The sequence below is a fragment of the Meleagris gallopavo genome, chromosome 3 (assembly GCF_000146605.3).
Source record: "Meleagris gallopavo isolate NT-WF06-2002-E0010 breed Aviagen turkey brand Nicholas breeding stock chromosome 3, Turkey_5.1, whole genome shotgun sequence".
In the NCBI taxonomy this organism is placed as follows: domain Eukaryota; kingdom Metazoa; phylum Chordata; class Aves; order Galliformes; family Phasianidae; genus Meleagris; species Meleagris gallopavo.
The window spans coordinates 42,498,065-42,516,524 of NC_015013.2; the positions used below are offsets into that span (position 1 = coordinate 42,498,065).

General features: G+C 35.2%; 1 long non-coding RNA gene across 1 annotated transcript; it reads right to left on the reverse strand.

Moving 5' to 3' along the window:
* Positions 1–16,614: 16,614 nt before the first annotated feature.
* On the reverse strand, positions 16,615–18,384 carry LOC109366979. The gene is made up of 2 exons (XR_002113697.1): positions 18,345–18,384; positions 16,615–17,300 (listed from the first exon to the last, which is right to left on the reverse strand). It is a non-coding gene; the product is annotated as an uncharacterized LOC109366979 (long non-coding RNA).
* Positions 18,385–18,460: the final 76 nt, after the last annotated feature.

The window sequence follows — 18,460 nt, forward strand, 5'->3', positions numbered from 1 at the left end:
CCCCCAAATAAATAAATAAAAAAATAAAAATCATGAATTGGTCAAGCTCAACAGTGCTGAGGCAATGAACTTTACAGTTTTGGAGCTTTTCAAACCTGATGTTAGATCTGTTTTCAGCACATTCTTGGCCCAGACAACCTCGATGGTATCTTCCAATCCAAATCTTCCTGTGATTCTGGTTCTACTCTTTGTCTTCAGGGAAGAAATGCCTTGGTAAACAACCCTAGCACAAATTTTTCTTTGTATCTCTTGCGTATGAGAACTCTTTAGCTGAGTGGTCTGTGTGGAAGGAGAAATCATAGGATGGCTCCATCTCCATATTAGAGCATGCAATTCGATTCATTAATTCCCAGGACCCTTGAAGTATATTACAGGATATGATTATTAATAATAACAATTCCAGTAACTTTTTATTAGGATCAAATTTATTCCCCACAGAATAATAGTAGCTCTGTTAGGCTAATTTTGAAAGGATTTGATTTGATCTCTGTATGAGCTAAGAAACTGTGGTGATGCTGGAGGAAATGAGAAATCATAGTCTCTTTAAGAAAGCTGCACTAAGGAAATGGTTGAGTTCACAGTATTGTTCATCTTATCTTCTGGAGTTCGTTTCTCTTTCAGTGTGCTATATTTTATTAGGAAAAGGCAAAAGGGTTTTTCCTCACTGGACAATATATTGAGTAAATGAGGTACATATAATGTTTACAAGGAAATTTGTAAATATACATCTAGTATCAAATGGAAGATATATCACTCTTCACTTTGTTATCATCATCCTTTGAAGTCTGAAACCCCATAATTATCCATTAAAAAAGAAACCAGTTATGATTTACTTTTGCTTTAGAGTAGAAAGCTATGCCAATGACACTACTTAGAGCAGTTATATTTCCCCCCACTCCAAAACACATATGTGATTATTAAAGATATTTAAACCTCTGTTCTATGGAGATTTCTCTGATTTTTGAGATTGGAAAGCCACTTAAAAAAAAGCAAAACAAAAAAAAACAACAAAAAAAACTTTTCTTTAGAAACAGTTCAATCTGTGCTACTATACTACAGTCTGATCTCCCTTGCACAGCACTCTTGGATTTTCCCTCCCTCTCCTTCCCTCTGGTCTGTAAGTGAAGATACATTTTGTCATATAGTTGTTTTATCTTTTGTATCTTTTCAGTGCTCTGGAAAGGTTTTCAGGCACTGTTACATTATTTTATCAGCACCACAACAAACACATAATTCACATATTTTACATAGACATGTAAAATATTTGCCATTTTAATCACTGAAGTGGCTTTTAAATATATAATTTTGTGTAGTAGAATAAACAACAGATTTTTTATACACTCATCTCCAGGAAATGTTGCCCATTTTATCGGAGAAACTTTGGCATTCCTGCAGTGAAAATCATTTATCTCCTCTGAAAATTGCTTTTGCTTTGTAGAAATTGTTAAATGAAGCTGAAAAAGGTTCAGTTGCACTGAGAATTGGCAGAAATATTATTCATTTGCTTGGATTTGTTTAAATTTTCTGCACATTTTGACAGCACAATAAGAGACTGCATATAAAGAGGCACATACACTAAATTCAGCTTAACACCTGAGACAGTATAACCGAGATATAATACATTTACCATTTGGTACCTTTTCAATTTCTTGTAAATTTCTTGGTTGTTGCTTCTTGTTGAAGTTCACAGGGGCAGATAGAGAATTGAAAGCCCCAAGAGCTGAAGGCTAAGCCAATATAATCCAACGCCAACTCACAAATTTCAGATCTTGGTTAATGTTTTCTTAAAGTTATACTGCCCGGAAATTGAATAGAATTATACTGGAGGAATATTCAGCATATGTATTGAACAGTATTCCCACTATTAAGTACTTGGGCATGTACTTGAATCACTCAAGTTAGTTCTGTCTGCTCTAGTAGAATTGTGTAACACAAGCATATGAACACACAAGCATTTTGGCTTGTTTGTTTGTTTGTTTGGCTTGTACAGAAGGATCTTTGCAAGTTTCTCAGTAGGGTTGACAACTCTGATTTGATTTTCAATTAGGGAATGGTTCGGTTCTATGCTCCCTAAAATGATAGGTACAGATATTTCTAAATGATGTTTGGCACAGGTGGAAGAAAAAACTGCAACAAGAGAGGTACATGATCATTTTTCCCATTCTACAGATGCTGTAGTTTATAAATTCAGATATATTACAGGTATGTACGTGTCTTACATGTTGTAGAGGAAATGATGAGACACAGCCTGAACCAGTGATTGTGCACCTGATGGGAAGCCAGGGTCAACTCAGGGTAGAACAGGTGCATGCAGTGCCCCTGAGTGATCAGACCTCATTTAAGGGTTGGCAGTGGAGATGAGGGTATCTTGCTAGAGATTGCTGTCCCCCTCAGGCCTTTTGGAGGTAAGCAGCTTTTTTTCCTTTGTTTCTGCATCTGTGGCTGCTGCATTTGGGCTTGTCCTCATTTGCTGCAGCTGTAGACTTTGCTACTCCACTATTATTGCTGTACTTTCCATCACATTATAGCATTACACATATGGAACACCAAATGGAAAATTTCCTTTTACTGAATATGTATGTGCACTTCCATATGCTTTATTCTAGAAGTTTCCAGCAAATTATCTAAAGAAACATGTATCTTTCTGCCTATGAATTGTCCATTCAATTTTAGGCAATTTAAATGCTGGCTTATGTCTGCACCTTCCATGCTGCTGGGCTCTGAAGATTCTACACGGTACTGACTTCATCTACTAGGGGAAATGTTTACTGATGCCAATGGTTTTGAGTCAGACCCATTCTCTGTATTCTATACTTCTTTTTGTCCTGTTTGCCCAGTGATGGACTGAAGAGCTGGCATTAATTTGGAGGTGCAGTAAGCACCTATGAGAATCTGTATCCTGATGAGATAATTCCAGGCTGCACAAGTGTTGTAGTTAAGAGAGCTGAATTTCACTGTAGTGAGGCAAATAGCACAGCCATAGAAGTAAAGTGAGCAAGAGACAAATAAATGTTGTGAAATGTATCACCTGTCATTCAGATATGGGAAGATTCAGTCTCAAATTAAATTAGAAATGGGAAAGAGGATGAGTATAGGGCAAGAGCCAAGCTGGGTACGTTTATATCCACCTCAGTAACCCCCATCACACCATCCTGCTAAGATATCTGTTTAATTAGGTTGTTTGTAAGGCAGTGCTTTCTTATTCTGTCCAAATAAAAATATTCTTTGAAGAAAGTTGAAAGGAGCCCTTTCAGGGAGCCCTGAGCTTCATTAAAGCTGGATAGAGTGGTGATAATGGATAGTCCAGGGAAAAGACTAATAAGTTACTTAGAGCTGCTGTAATTGGGACAAAGTAGTGGCTGTAAACTGATTGCTCGTGTGCAGAGTTTGTACAGTCATAAAAGATATTGATATTTCACATAATAATAAGAAGTCTTGTAATGTAATCCAACAATATTTTTGATTGAATTATTTAGACCGATGCAATCGATATATATTTAAGGAATAAATAGCTCTTTGCCTGTCCGTTAGTGAGATATGTTAACTATTTTTTTTTATTTCTCTTTAGTAGAATAAGGAGAAATGTGATTCTGACTATTCTCTCTTTTGTTTTTATGACAGGAAATATTAAAGCTTCATTGACCAAACTAGCTATATTTTGCTCTTTATTTAATACAGAGCAGCCCAGATGGTTTCATGAAAAAGGACAGTCTCCTAGTAAAGATAAATCACTGAACTTCTATGAAATAACAAACCATTTGTAGCTCTTCTACATTATGGTAAAAAATCCTTAGTCTGAATTGTGGTATCTAACTGAATCTTATTAAAAAGAAATCTATGAAGAGCAGCTACATGAAATGCCCCATTCCTATGCATACAAAGAAAAACTAACATACTCAAAAATGTTTTTGAGTTTCTGGTTCTTGAATTATTCAGATATTCTAGACAATGATGCTTGTTTGCTAGCTTGACTGAAATATTTTCCAGCTAATAAATATATCAGTGGTGATTACACTATTAAAATAGCCAATAGACATCATGAAATTGATCAATATGTAGGAAATATGCCTTCATGTCCCAGGAGCCTGACATTCTTTTCACCAAATCCATATACATTCTTGCTTATTTTACGTTCAATTTCAGTTTTTAATCTGAGATCTGATAAGAAAACAGTGCCAAACTTTGCTGCATAAATTGCACCACTTCTTTCTGAAGTCTTTTTTTTTTTTTTAATGGTAAACCCTCTTCAGTAGTTAGATATAGAAGTTACTGCTAGGTTGCAGGGCATCTTAAAATTTCACATATTTCACTGTTGAACATAACAAGAAAACAAAGATTCTGAAACACAGCTATCTTCCTTGGGCAGCTTAAATAAACATGTTCTAAAAGAGAAACCTGAAAACTGACTATTGGATTATAGAAGTTATTATCTATTTTCATCAGACTTCACAATTTTTTATTTCATTTATCTTCTAAAATGAGGTAGATATCCATTCCATTTCAACTCACACTTTATCAGCCTGAATTGAAGAGATTTTTTTGTAGTTAGTTCAGTGATTTTCCTGGAGAGTATGCTTTTATTTCAATTGAAATCTTAATATGCAACCTAAAACAAGATGTAACAAGCTATGCTTTCATGATTAATCTTCATTCTACTTGAGAAATCATGAATCAATTTGTAAGTGTTCCAGGTACAATAATCTTTGTTACACAGACTTTGTGTATGTGTATACTGAAATAAATTTAAGACTTGGGGGGGAAAAAAACAAGAAATCTACTCATACATTTTGGATAATGATATTAATAAAATATTAATACCCAGACTCCTGAATGACACGAAGTTTTCATTATTTATCCACAATTTATTAGGGGGGGGAAAAAAATAGGAAAAAAAATTGCGTAAATTAAATAGATAATATTATGTTTCTGCATTCTGGAGATTCCCTATTTTTGATGACTAAAGAGTATAAAAATTTAATTGGGTAAGTCATTAAGATACAAAACTCAATTACTCAGATTCAAACAAACTTGGCAAAATAATACCAAGAGGTGGGATTTCTATGTTTTAGTTCAGAATATAAACTTCTAAATCCTGCTAAAACTGAATGCCAAATTATATGCCTGTACATTGTCCAGACACAAAAGCTGCGTTGAGCTTCTGTGCAACCAAGAGATTCTGAAAGACCATGTTAGGAGTCCAACCAAATATTATGGTCAGGTATTTATAAGGAGAATGTGGTTAGTTGAAGAACTTTTTCTGTGGTCTGCGCTGCTTAAAGTTGTACAAAACGGTCAATGTTACAGTGTTGCTGTAGTGTCAAAAATGTAAGTTGTGACACTGGGTGAATTTGCTGGAAGGTTCTTTTAGAAGCTATAAACTTTTAATAGCAACTTGTAATGCGTGGCCGTCCTTCATAGCACCAAAGGAAGGTCTGTTATCTATTTTTGTAGATAGAGCATCATAGGTACCTGTCACAGAGGAAAATGAATATTGCTATGCTTGTCATATACCTTCTCCCTCAGGTTTTCTGAGCTGGCTGTCTTGTGCCAAATGCTTCTGTAATTTCCATCTGTGGAGAGATGGTATTTAAAATCATGGCCTTGCTCGAGAAGTTGATGTGGTATTGAAAGAAGAGGGCAAGAATTCTTTTTCTCATGAAGGTTTTTTTTTTTTCCCCCCCTAAAAAAACCCTTTATTTTTTAGTTTTGTTTAATTTCTTTTCTTTATGCACATACACTTAATATGTTTTGCCTTTAATCCATGTAACCTGCTCTTTGGTTATGTGAAGTTCTTGAGCAAAAGTGGTTTGTGATATTCATTCTATAATTTGTGGGAGAGAGTAACAGAGAGGCAATATTAACAAACTTTGCCAGTAAAGGGTTTCCCCAAACGCCTCTTATGAAGAATGAAAGGCAAAACTCTGTAAAGGAGAGATTAAGGCAAAATGCCAGTTTATGTCTGCCATCTCTCAGAGTAAATTCAGGGTCATTGGTGTGGATATCTTATGCTCCTGCACAAATCCTAGTGGTCTGTTATTACTGTTTCCGAAACACATTTACCAAAAAGGAACACGCAAAGAAATGACTGTGTTGTAGTTAGATTGCTACAACTCCGACTGCTAGTAAGAACCCTCTGTGTTTTACTCTGCAGCAAAGTTGTGCATCTATCATCTTGTCCTTGAATTCTAAAAGGCTTTTTGGGAGGCTATATATATATATGCCCTTCAACTCTATTCTTATTCATAATTCTTCTTGTGGGTGTGGACTGTATCTAGACTATCTTATGGAAAGACTGAAGATAGGAATAAGGTTTTCTATAATCAAATGCAGCAGGTGATATTTGTATTAGAAATGTGCATGAAGGAGATTCTTAATTTATAGAAATTGTTTCAATAATTCATCTTCATTAGGGAAAGACAACCAAATTTTTAGAAATTTTTCCAAAGGAAGACAGAAATGTGACTTAAATTACAGGGCAGAAACCATCTGTATATGTACACACCCAAGAACCCCTAGCATGCTATTCACAGATGGCAAATGATATGCATGAGCATTGACATATTGTGTCTAGAACTTCTATGTCATATTCTTAAAATTTTGATGATGCTTCTGTACTCTGAGGACTAAACATTATTTAATGGCAAACATTAAATCAGGATATAGAGACATGAATGTCTGTCATGTTCAGAATAAGCTGCAACGAAGTAGCAAGTTTTCTTTATGTTTATCTAAATACAGTAAAAGTAACTCAAATGGAAATTAAAACAATAAATTTTCTTTCCCAGTGGCAAGGCAATCATAACTAATATGTTACATTAATTGACAGGATAATAGTAATAGTAAGAGATCTCCAATGACTCTCAAAAATCAAGTCTGGTCTGAAACTTGCCATCTCTATCAAAGTAATTTCCTTCTAAAATCCTGTCACTCTATCCATCATTAACTTCTATGTCTTATGTTAATTTGTAATTGAATTAGTATTTTGTACAATTTCATCATTTTATATTTACTCAAAATAAATTAACCTCTCAATTTCATCTTAATTTACCCTGATGATAGATGCTAATATATATTTTTTATCATTTTAAATTGCTCTTTGATTCTCTTCACCTGAGGATATGCTTGCACCTCAATCCCTACAGGCAGCAGACCGCTCTGCAAGACTGTTTAATAGAGATGGTGAAGGATGGGCAGGTTGAAGACGCTTTTCCTGGCTAAGGAGGGAGCAATATTCTTCCCCAGGACAGACTTTTCTGTGGTTATCTACAAATAACAGGGGCAGACTTGGCTTCAGTCCTCTTTCTAAAGGATAATTCACAGGATATATAAAGATCCTTATGAATTATTAAAAATAAACTTTCAAATTCACGGGTTTTTCTCAGGTAATTGCATCTCACAGAGTAGTCTGTGACCAGTTAACGAAGTTCATTTCTTTCCTTAAAAGGAAGTCTTTCCATCCATAATCTGTATTCATTTTTTTGTTATGATGAACTGAAGATAAAAGTTCAAACTCAATTCTGTAGTATTGTACTTCATTTTGCTTGTTTACAATTTAAATCTTCTCATTGTGATAGCTACACTTCTATTCAGAACAGGGTACGCTGCTCTAATATTTTCATTTTCAGAAGATTTTGAACTAAAAGTAGTAATAGTGTCACAGTCCCGTAGTCTGTGAGCCTGGCCCACCATATACCAAAAGTGCTACACTTAGACTCTTGGCAGGCAATGCTTTCTGCACCTGCATTGAAATTACTTGGAAAATTTTTTTTAATGTATAGAAATACTCCACTCAATCAAGGGAACACTAGCCTTGTTTTCTGAGTGTCAGCACTCATTTTGCCTTTTTTCATTTGTTTGGCTGGAAGAGTTTTCTAGTATGTTAGAAAACAAAAAAAATAAGCAAGCATTATGCAGCTGCAATAAAAAGGTTTACCTCATAAAATAACCCAGTAGAAGCAGTTCCATGTCAATCACAGAATAAAGAAGAAAAGGGAATTGTAATTGAAAACATATTACCAGCCAGTATTGCTAACTGGTGTGAGTGCTGGCCCATCCTATTGCCTTGATCCTCTGCTCTGACTGAAACAGCTCTTCTAGTGCTCCCAACACCTTGGTCATCATGTCTAAGGAGCAACAGCTTGCCAGATATTTTTAGGTCTCTTGCCTATGAAGACTGAATTTCCTGATGGTGGTTTTTCATTTCAAGATGATCTATTTCTCTGAAAATTCATCCTGCATCATGAAAAGAGTAGTCCTGTGATGTGCAGGCTCAATTTTGGCATACAATGTTACATGAATTTAGTGTTACTACTATTTCTATGCCTTTTATTTTTTCTTTTAAAGGAAAAGTTTAGAAACTGAAGGAATTATTCTTCTTTCTAGTAATAAAATAATCTCTTTTATATAAAAGAACAAATATTTTAATAGAAATAGTCTATAATTTTTATTAAGCTTTCTAATGATGCAGTTGATAAAACAAATGATGGATGCTACTGAAAGAGACCTGAACAAGCTTGAAAAGTGAACCCATATGAACCTTGTGATGTTCAACAGTCAAGTGCATAGTGTTGCACTTGGGTTGGAGAATCACAAATATGTGTACAGACTGGGAGAATTCACTGAGAGCAGCCCTGCAATGAAGGACACTGGTGTTCCGGTGGACAAAAAGCTGGACACAAGCCAATGATGTGCTCTTGCAGCCCAGAAGACCAACTGTATCCTGGACTGCACAAAAAGAGTGGTGGCCAGAGGGACAAGGGAGAGCGCTGTCTTTCACTGGAGTAAGGCCCCACTTGTAGTACTGTGCCAGGCTTGGGACCCTCAGGACAAGAAGGATGTGGTGCTGTTGGAGTGAGGCCAAACAAGGGTAATTAAGAATGATCAAAGGGCTGAAACACCTCTCCTATGAAGAAAGGCTGAGGCAGTGGGATTTGTTCAGCCTGGAGAAAAGAAGACTCCAGGGAGAACTTACTGTGGCCTTCCAATACTTTGAAAAAACTTATAAGCAGGAGGGAATCCTAACTTTTTATGTTGTCTGTCAGTGATAGGGCAAAGGGGAATGGCTTTTAACTGAAAGAGGGGAGATCTAAATTAAATTTTAGGAGAAATTCTTTACTCAGAAGGCAGTGAGGTGCTGGCACAGCTGCCCAGAGAAGCTGTAGGTGCCCCATCCCTGGAGGCTTTCAGGGCCAGGTTGGATGTGGCCATGTGCAGCCTTATGTAGTGGGTGGTGCTATGAGATTGGAACTATATTGTCTTCCAACCTAAGCCATTCTATGTTTATTTGTCCTAATGGCTAACTAGAGACTCTTTTTGAGTAAGTATGTAAAATGGTGGATATAAGAATCTTTTATTTCTTACATACGCTTTACATACAGTGACTTGTATCACAATATTTATCAAAGATAGACAAGGGACTGTTTGCTTCAACTGAAGGAATCTGAAGATACATCCTCAAAGAGTGCACTAGTATCAGTATTTCAGTTCAGATCAGTAAAATATTTTTGAAATGAATCTCTCAGTTGTCTCCATTTGCAGCACGAGATCACATAGTGCAGTACTGTTGGTCCTCTGGGAGTACTCTGGCTGAAATAATCTCATCTGAACGTTTTTTTGTTATATTTTTTTGTGTGATAAAGAGAGTTCTGAACAAAACTGGAAGTCATCTTTTCCCTTGAATATTTTCACGTGCCATTTTCTCTATTAGTCCTCAGTTTGGTACTCTGTGCCACAGCCATCATCTACATGTGTCACTTGAATTGTGAATGTCATGACTGATAGTTTTGGAAAGCCTGTTCTAATAGACCTGCCATTATGCTTTATTTTAGTTTTCATTTCTTCTGAGTCACATTTTTCTTTGGCTCTTTTTAGAGAACTCCAGCAAAATTACATAGATCTATTTTGAAAAGCCAACAGACACTTGACAGAACCTTCAATAGATGTGCTGTCCATGATCAGACCAAGGCACTGTTACCTTCCTGGTCTGGTGATGCTGTAGTTGAGGGGTGGTAGTTGTTTTTCCAGATATGGATAAGACATGGGAAAGTGGAAATAGTGCTTTCTGTTAGGTACATTAATCCCTAAGGAGAAACAATCCAATAGATTTGTTTCTTGTCCCAGCTAACTCCCTTTGGGAGTTCTAAATGTTTTTAGCATCTCCTGAATAAGCTGCAAGGAGAAACAGGGATAGATTCTCATTTTTATTTGACGTGTTGTGAGACGTCATTCGTTACTGAAAACAAGACAGGCAAACAGACAACATTCATGACACATAGCCCAGGGTTGATAACCTGGCGTGCCACAGGCATAGATTTTAAATTGTTCACTTACTGAGAAGAGCTGTATTAATAAATCTTATCGATAAAATGAAATGAATATTCTGTTATTGTATTGAATTTATTCAGCCTACCTCTCTCAGTCTTAACAAGTAGGGAGTTATTGGCTGTAAATTATGATTTAGGATAGGCAAATACATATACAAACAAAAACCAAAAGAACTATCATATTGTTCTTTTAAATATGGTTTGTGGATCTGTAATCACCATTGTCAGGGAATTCTATATATGCACCCACATGGGCAAATGTTTATGTATAACTAATTCTGGGGAACTTGAGACAACTACCACAAAAATCATTGATAGAAACTCTGGGTAGTTGCTGTACAATTTCTATCATTTTTTTCCTCTTTGCCTAATACCAAACATTATTTTTTACTGTTTGCTCTCTAAAGCTATTTAAAAATAGCTTAATGCCTTCTGCAACTTAAAAACCGAGTAGTAGTATCAATGTATTCTCTCCTTAGCAGATAACTGTAATGTGTTCTTCAAAAGCTACAGTGTTCTCAAGGAATTTGCTTAGAGAAGTCTGTTCAGTAAAGAGAGATAAAAGAAACTGGAAATGTTTATTAGGAGACTTATGAGATGAAAATGAAAGACAGTTATCCAGTTTCTTTATTTGTAGCCATGAAATTGGATGTGCTTAAAAATACTTATATACCCTGAAAACAGATCAACAACAGAGTAAGAAAATGAAAACTGATAAGCTGAGCAATGTGTAAACAAACTAACAAGTCTCTTTTGTTAGGTTAGAGCCTTACTGGCAATCTTGTGCAGTAAAACTTCGTGGTCATTCAGTTGGGTATGCATACTGAGCAACAACAACAGAGACAAAAAAAAAATAGAATTACTGCTTGCTAATTGGAACTACATTGTTCAGTTCCTTGAAAAGGATGACCGGGGAAAAAACAAGTTCCATAGTTAGACTGTCAAGTGCTTATGGACAGGTGACATGAATTCCAGTTGTGTAATCAGTATTAATTTAACACTTACAGACTTAGGATTTTTAACATAAGGCATGGCATGCTATAAAAGTTGCATTTTGATAGGACTGTAGAAAAAATAACTTTGGATTTGAAATCAGAAATATTAAAAAGATACAGACATATTAAAACAAATGATATGCAAGTGTCATTATTTCATAAAACAAGCACTGAAACTCTAAATACAAAAACAATTAAAAAACAATTGTATAATTAACAATTACATCTTCTGGCAAGTTTTATGATCATAAAGTCTTTTTCCTGCTGTAAATCTTCCTTTAACACTTGTCTTGATTTATGTGAGGTCTGTGGAGACCGTTGTTCTTTATGTAAGGAGATTACTGAGGTGTTGTTTGGAGGGGTCTTGTTGTCTGGGCTGAATTTCATTATCAATAAGAGCTGTGAATAATTTGTCTAAGAGGTATCCTGAGTCCCTCATGTTTCACTGAAACTCACTCAGTGTGAGATAAGTCTAAGCTACTGAAAGATGAAATGAAACTCTTCGTCTTCCAGCCTGGGACTCTACCTGTCTTCAATGCTGTAACTATGAGGTGTCAAGATTTATCCCATGGTCTGACCAAAACAAAAAAAAAAAAATATGGAGAGAGCAAGCAGTTCCAGGAGTAATTTATCTTAATTTTACATTATTTTATTTTCTGTACTAAAATTTTAGCTTTTTTAGTTGGTCTTGCCAGACTGATTCAACACAACTCAGTTTTTGGAATGCAGTGTGGTGAAAATAATCTCATGTCATCTTCTGAAAGAGAATCTGAAAATGATGAAAATATTTTGCTACAATTAACTAATGCAAAATATGTAATACCACGTGTTTTAGAGTTTCACAAATGGTAATTACAAATGTAATTCCTATGCATTTTCAGTGATGGGCATACAATTTTGAAAAAAAAATATACATATATATTTCCCCTTATCTTCCATTTAAATTTCTTCTATTTTTCTCTTTGAAGACTATGAATGTCTACAAAATTACTTCGTATATTCATCTGATTCATAGAGAATTTCCATTCCATACTTATTGGTTTTTATGAGCAGAACTAGTAGAACTACTCTGTATTTCCTACCTAGGTCAAAAAATCTGTACCATTATTTGGTTATATCTATTACATTAAATCCTGGCAAGCAACCATGAGTTTGTAGTTCTTATACCCATGAAGTTTTAAGACGCTGCAAGTGCTTAGTAAAAATTATGTTAAGCTTTAAACAAAACTAGGTTTGGAAGTTAGAAGTTTGTCAATATTTTTGTCAGACCAGTGAGTATGGTTGGAGATGTCAGGCAAGCCTCTGCACAAAATCCTTAACGTCCTCCAAAATGTTTGAAGCATTTATTTCCCTGAAAGCTTACATTTTCAAGCTATAACAATGTGTTTAACAGAAGATATTATCTCTGCCAAGAAATCTTTTCCTGCTTGTGCTCTTAGACCATCATGGACACTTCTAATTTTAAATTCCTTTCCCAGCCTTGTAGTTGCTGCCTGTTAAACACTATTAGGAGAATTACTACAAAGCACTGCCAGCACAGCAAGGTCTTCTTGTCCCCAGTGTGATTTTCATTTTTTTCATGGCCAGAAATCTGAACTGTAGATAATAGCATTTATAAATGAGTCTTTTGATGCTTAGAATCTTGGCAAGCTTAAACCAAGATGAACCATTGATATCTGAGGGCAAAAATGGCTTCAGAAATACTATCTTCACCACCCATGCCATTTCAAGGCATCTAACTTACATATTTATTATGAAATTACATAATATAGATGTGATCTCCACAATGTCTGAATTCCATGTTTTATTTCTTCATTGTAACACATCTGCATTTAAAGCAAAGCAATATTTAGAGTTACATTAATACTGAAACAGAACAATCATATTTCAAAAGACAAATTTAGAATACGTTGCTTTTAGGCAATAAATTAGAAGCTGTCCTTTTAAATCTTTTTAATCTTAAAAGAATAAAACTTGATATCTTGACAAATGGTATCTTCTGGTTACCTAATCAAGAAAAATTAGTCATCTTTCATATCAAGGATAGTCATCCATCAACAATATACTGATATGAATTATTTGAACTTCTATATTATTAAAACTCAATGTCTATATTATGAAAACACAATGTGTAATTTAAGTTCTAGTTCTTTACTAATTTCATTAAACTTCTGAAACATTATTATTTAGATAACTATGTCCTACTTATCTTCAGGCTGAAGTCTTACCTGTATGGATCTATTCCAGTTGTAGTTTTCTGCATCTCCTACATCAGCAGAGCCCTTAAGACAGGGGAACTAACCCAGTTATGTCACACCAAAACCTGTTCTCGCTTATACTACTAGTTGTGACATAGGTCTTTGTAAAAATGCTTATTTGCTTTTCAAGGGAAAAAAAGTATACAATAAAAATTACCTTCTACACTACATGTTACAGCAGCATTTAACAGCTGACTGAAAAGCACTGAAAAATCAATAGGACAATAGAACATGAAAGATAAGACCTTTAAAGTAAGGAGGAATATATAATGGACTGATGGAATTGCCTTATTTTGTTTGAAGGTAAGATACTGAAGTATCATCTTACATATTTTAGCTTTATGTTTCTTCTTATTGTTCTTAATAATGATAACAATATTTACAATATATTTATATAATATTTATTATATTTTATTAATTTTTTATTTTAATTTTGTCATGCAGTTTGCTTGAGATTATATATACCAGTGGAAAATAGTAAAACCATTGTTGATATTTCCCATGATATCAGTAGCAATTAATTATATTTGCTTTCATAAATGATATCACATTCGCTCCACGGAATATAAAGTGGGACAAAAGAGAGAAAAATGTGCTAAAAGTTTAGCAAAAAAATTGGTAATTAGCATTCAAGAAAAATATGAGATGCTAATTGTTTTTGATTCACCTCAGAAGCATGCAGGTCTTTTTCCAGATTAATACAAGGACTACAATTACTACTAATGGAGATTTCCTCAAAATGACCAATGAGCTCTCAGCCTCTGTTTTTGGAGCGGAAAACTGGCACATGTATAATAAAACAAAGCAGTATTTCTAGGAAATGAGTGCGATGGTTTATCAGGAAAATACATCTTTTCCTCCTATTCCTACAGGATCATCTACTGGGGTTGGGATTGCATGGACTCTCAAGTTGAAATCTTCAAGTCCCCTCTAGAACTGGAGATATAAGGAGGGAAAACAAGGAGAACAGATTGACTTCCCTTTACTGAGCACAGAAAATCTCTATTGGATGTCCAATTGCAGCTCTCCATACAACACTGGGTTGCATTTTTTAGGCCTTTTTGCCAGCAAGGGTAAAGCTGACCTTGCCATCGTGACAGTTTAATGATTAGCGTGCATATATTTTTAAAGAAATATTTGAAAAAAATCACCTACTTCAGTATGAGGAAGCGCAATAAGATAATCACAGTGATGAGAGTGATGCACACATACTTCAGTAGTACCCCCAAAGGGATGAAAATACAGCCCATTAAATGATCTCCTTGACACAGGTGCTGAAGAACCCAACAGACAATTAGGATGAATACATATGGTGACAGGAAGTATTGAAAATGCTATTTTACTGTTTTCTAATTTATATTGTTGATATAATTTATTTTGTTCCACTATGATCGTTGTGGATCAGAAAGTTGAGAGTTAAGAGTATGAGAAAGCTCATGTGATCTGCAAAATGGTTTCCTTACATCAGAAAGGGTTATGTTAATTTCCAAAATGAACACAAGGGACTTGTAAAAGTTAAAACACAAACTAAGATTTTGTTAGAAATTTCTTTTTTTTTTTCCTCTTCCCTCCCCCACCCCTCATTTATTAGATTAAAGGGAATATCCAGCTCTTTGTAGGATCTGTGAGTTTTTACGCTCAAAATCTTAATCGGTTGGAAAAAAAGGAAGAACATCCTATATTCACCATTCTGGAAATTATCAAGGAAGCATTACATAATTATTTGTGAAATTTTTCGGTATCTGATACTTCAGCTCATGTTAATAAAAAATAGAAGTATACTTCAGAGTTTTGGAGATCTCTAGCAAAATACTACTCTGCAGAAAGAAATGCATAGAAAGATTTGCAAACATTTTTATGGCTTTGTCCTCTGAGTGAGGTATAACTGTGCAAATATTCACAGAATTATAAAAATGTTATATACTTCTGCTACTACTTAGTTGATCTGAAATACTGATAAATGAATTGCAGACAGGTTCTGAATTATTTAATCTGAGTGTAAGGTTTAACAGTGGATTGAGTTCTATTTTATCTCTGTTAAAAAAATCAGAGGTAAATGTACCCCTAAGTGACAGGGACATTAAATGTGTTTGTAACTGTCAGATTTGCATACACAGGAAAAGAAAACAATGTATATGTGATTAGGTTACACTTATTCCAGAGAAATGGGCAAAAATGCTGTAGTGACAGCTGTCGGTGAATATAAGCTTGTCATTTGGAATGCAGCAATCTTCCCAAAGTAATATACCATGAGTGACTTTAAGAGAATATATAAACACTCATCACTAACTCCTTTTAAAACAGACATGCATCAGCTATGTGGTTCTCTGGATAGGCTCTCTAATACATTTTGTTTCTTTTCAATACATTTAATACCCTTCATCTGGCTGGAAAGCAGGTTTTAAGATCCTCAAAACTTTTGATAAAAATTTCAGCTCTTGCACAGCAAAAAACTTTCCTTAAAAGTTGTGTGGTACTGACAAGAGATTACTGCATGCACTTTATAGATCATGCAGTTATATGCAGAGGCTTTATTTTTATATTGTACGTAAAAAGAAGACCCTTTTCAGGGTAATTTTTATAGAACATAAATATTTCAAGAATTTAAAGAGAATTTTCAATTCCTCTATCCCCAAATTAAAACATAAAATAAATGTATGGCCCAACTTATTACTGCCTGTCCATTGACACTTGGCATGGAAGATTACAGGGCACCTCATATAGCCCATACCTTCCCATGAATCTGTGATTAATTAGCAGTAAACTACCAGGGCATTGCACTTATAATATATAGCACCATCCATTTTTCATTACAGGAAAGTTTCTTTCCCTTTAATTTGCTGAGGACTGCGCTTTATGTCATGAGGAGCTCTCACTCTTGTCCCCTAGCTTTCTTTAAGAAATCTCATTGTGCAAAGACTTCAAGGGGCACTTAGCAAAGCAGCAAGCATTCATGCCTTGGGAATGCCCTTTATGCAACTGGTGCAACTACGCCTCCTCTATCCCCAGTAAAATGAAGATCTGCTGCTACACTGGAAATACATTTTTCATGCTGTTTATTTTTCTACATAAGCGTGAGTAATATTGATGATTAGGCAGACAAATCATTCTCCCAGATTACATAGCAGATGTTACATTATCTGTGTGAACCACTACAACCTGTGTTTTCTTTCATCTTTGCTGGATATTATAATGTAGCATGAAACTGTTGATATGTGCACATTATAGTAGACTTTACCAGTCACTTCTGGGCAGACTTCTCTCTGCAGCACAAGCTATAATCACAGAGAGAACTAGTGTATTAGTCTAAAACAAGCAAAGGGAGGAAAAAGTAGATATGGAAAAAGCACTACTGCACAACACACCTAGAGAAAAATGTGTGTGTATCCTGGTTTTGATTTGGAAGAACTGAATGACTTACTGTAGATCTCCTTCAACCTTAGTTTCCTTTGATGCAATTAAAAAGAAAGTCCTGTGCTGTGTTGAGTTCTCCCAAACAGTAATTCTCCCTTGGGTGACTGAAGGTCCTACATCCTTCCTTGGCATGTGTCCCATTTATAGCCCAGAACAGCTGAGCTGTGTGTAATTTCTGCATATGTATGCAAGAAAGATTGTGGAGTCTCCCCACTGGACGTCTTCAAAAACCACCTGGACATGGACCTGGGCACTCTGCTCTGGTTGTTGGGCCGCATGACTTCCATGATTCTCTTCCCACCTCAGCCAATCTGTGATTGTGATATGCAATAGAATTTGAAAAAACTTATCCTGTGCTTTATTCTGTACCTATTTAATAGACATTGTATCACATACTGTTGACTATGTATGCAGAAGTTACTGATTAAGTAGTTACATTTGTCCAGATTTTTTTTTTTTTTTTTTGCCTCTGACCTGAAAACAGCATGAGGTTGACCAGAAAAAATTTCAGGACATTTTATAAACTAACAGCAGTTCTGTATTGCAATATGTAGATTAGTGAATTCCCCAAGAATGTGGAGCTAAAATTACTTCTGGCATCCCCTATACATGTATTATGTATGAGCGATTTCTAAATTGGTGGCATGCTATTGAGCTTTCCCAAGAGCTCAGGGAACCTTAAGGGCATAACGTGTATCTAATATTTGCTGGTATGCTTCAGTTCTGAAGGTAAAGATAAGACAGTATCCTATACTGAGTTTAATTGAGTAAAAAACAAAACAACAACAACCACCACCACCAAAAAGAAAGTGATTTTTTGAAGTCTACAGTACCTAAGAAAGGCTTTGAAGTACATCTCCATTCCCAGCCCTTGAATGGAAATTTGTTCTCAGTTCTGCACTTAGTGTTTTACATTGTTGTTCATTAAAAAAATGCTAGAAAATCCACTGCTATTTTCCACAGCATAAAAAAAAAACAAAAGGAATTATGGATGAAAAAATGGAATTTGAAAAATGTTGTGGATGCTTCTTGACAGCTTTAAAGTTTAAGCCATACATTTCATGCGTTTTTCAATCTCTACAAATTGTGAGGGAGAAAAGCTGGTCCATAAAAGCAGATTTTACTTGTTAAATTTCTCCACATAAAATAGTCTACCAAATGTTACTGTGTAGACAGACACATTTGTTGTAAGACTCAGGAAATATCCTTATTTCAAACATTTCATCATGTTTATTTTCTTTTCTATAAACTTTTCAGGCATATTCTACTGTACAATGAACATACAGATGATATAGTACATCCAGGAATTTGGCTGATGTAATTACTACGCTAAAGTAGGAAAGAAAAACACTCACCCTATCCTGAGCACACGTGGTAAACTCCAGTGGAGCAGATCTCCATAGAGATCCTTCCCCTCTGGCAGTCAGCTCTTAAATGTGTCTAGGAGAGGTGGAGCCAGGCTCCACCCCTT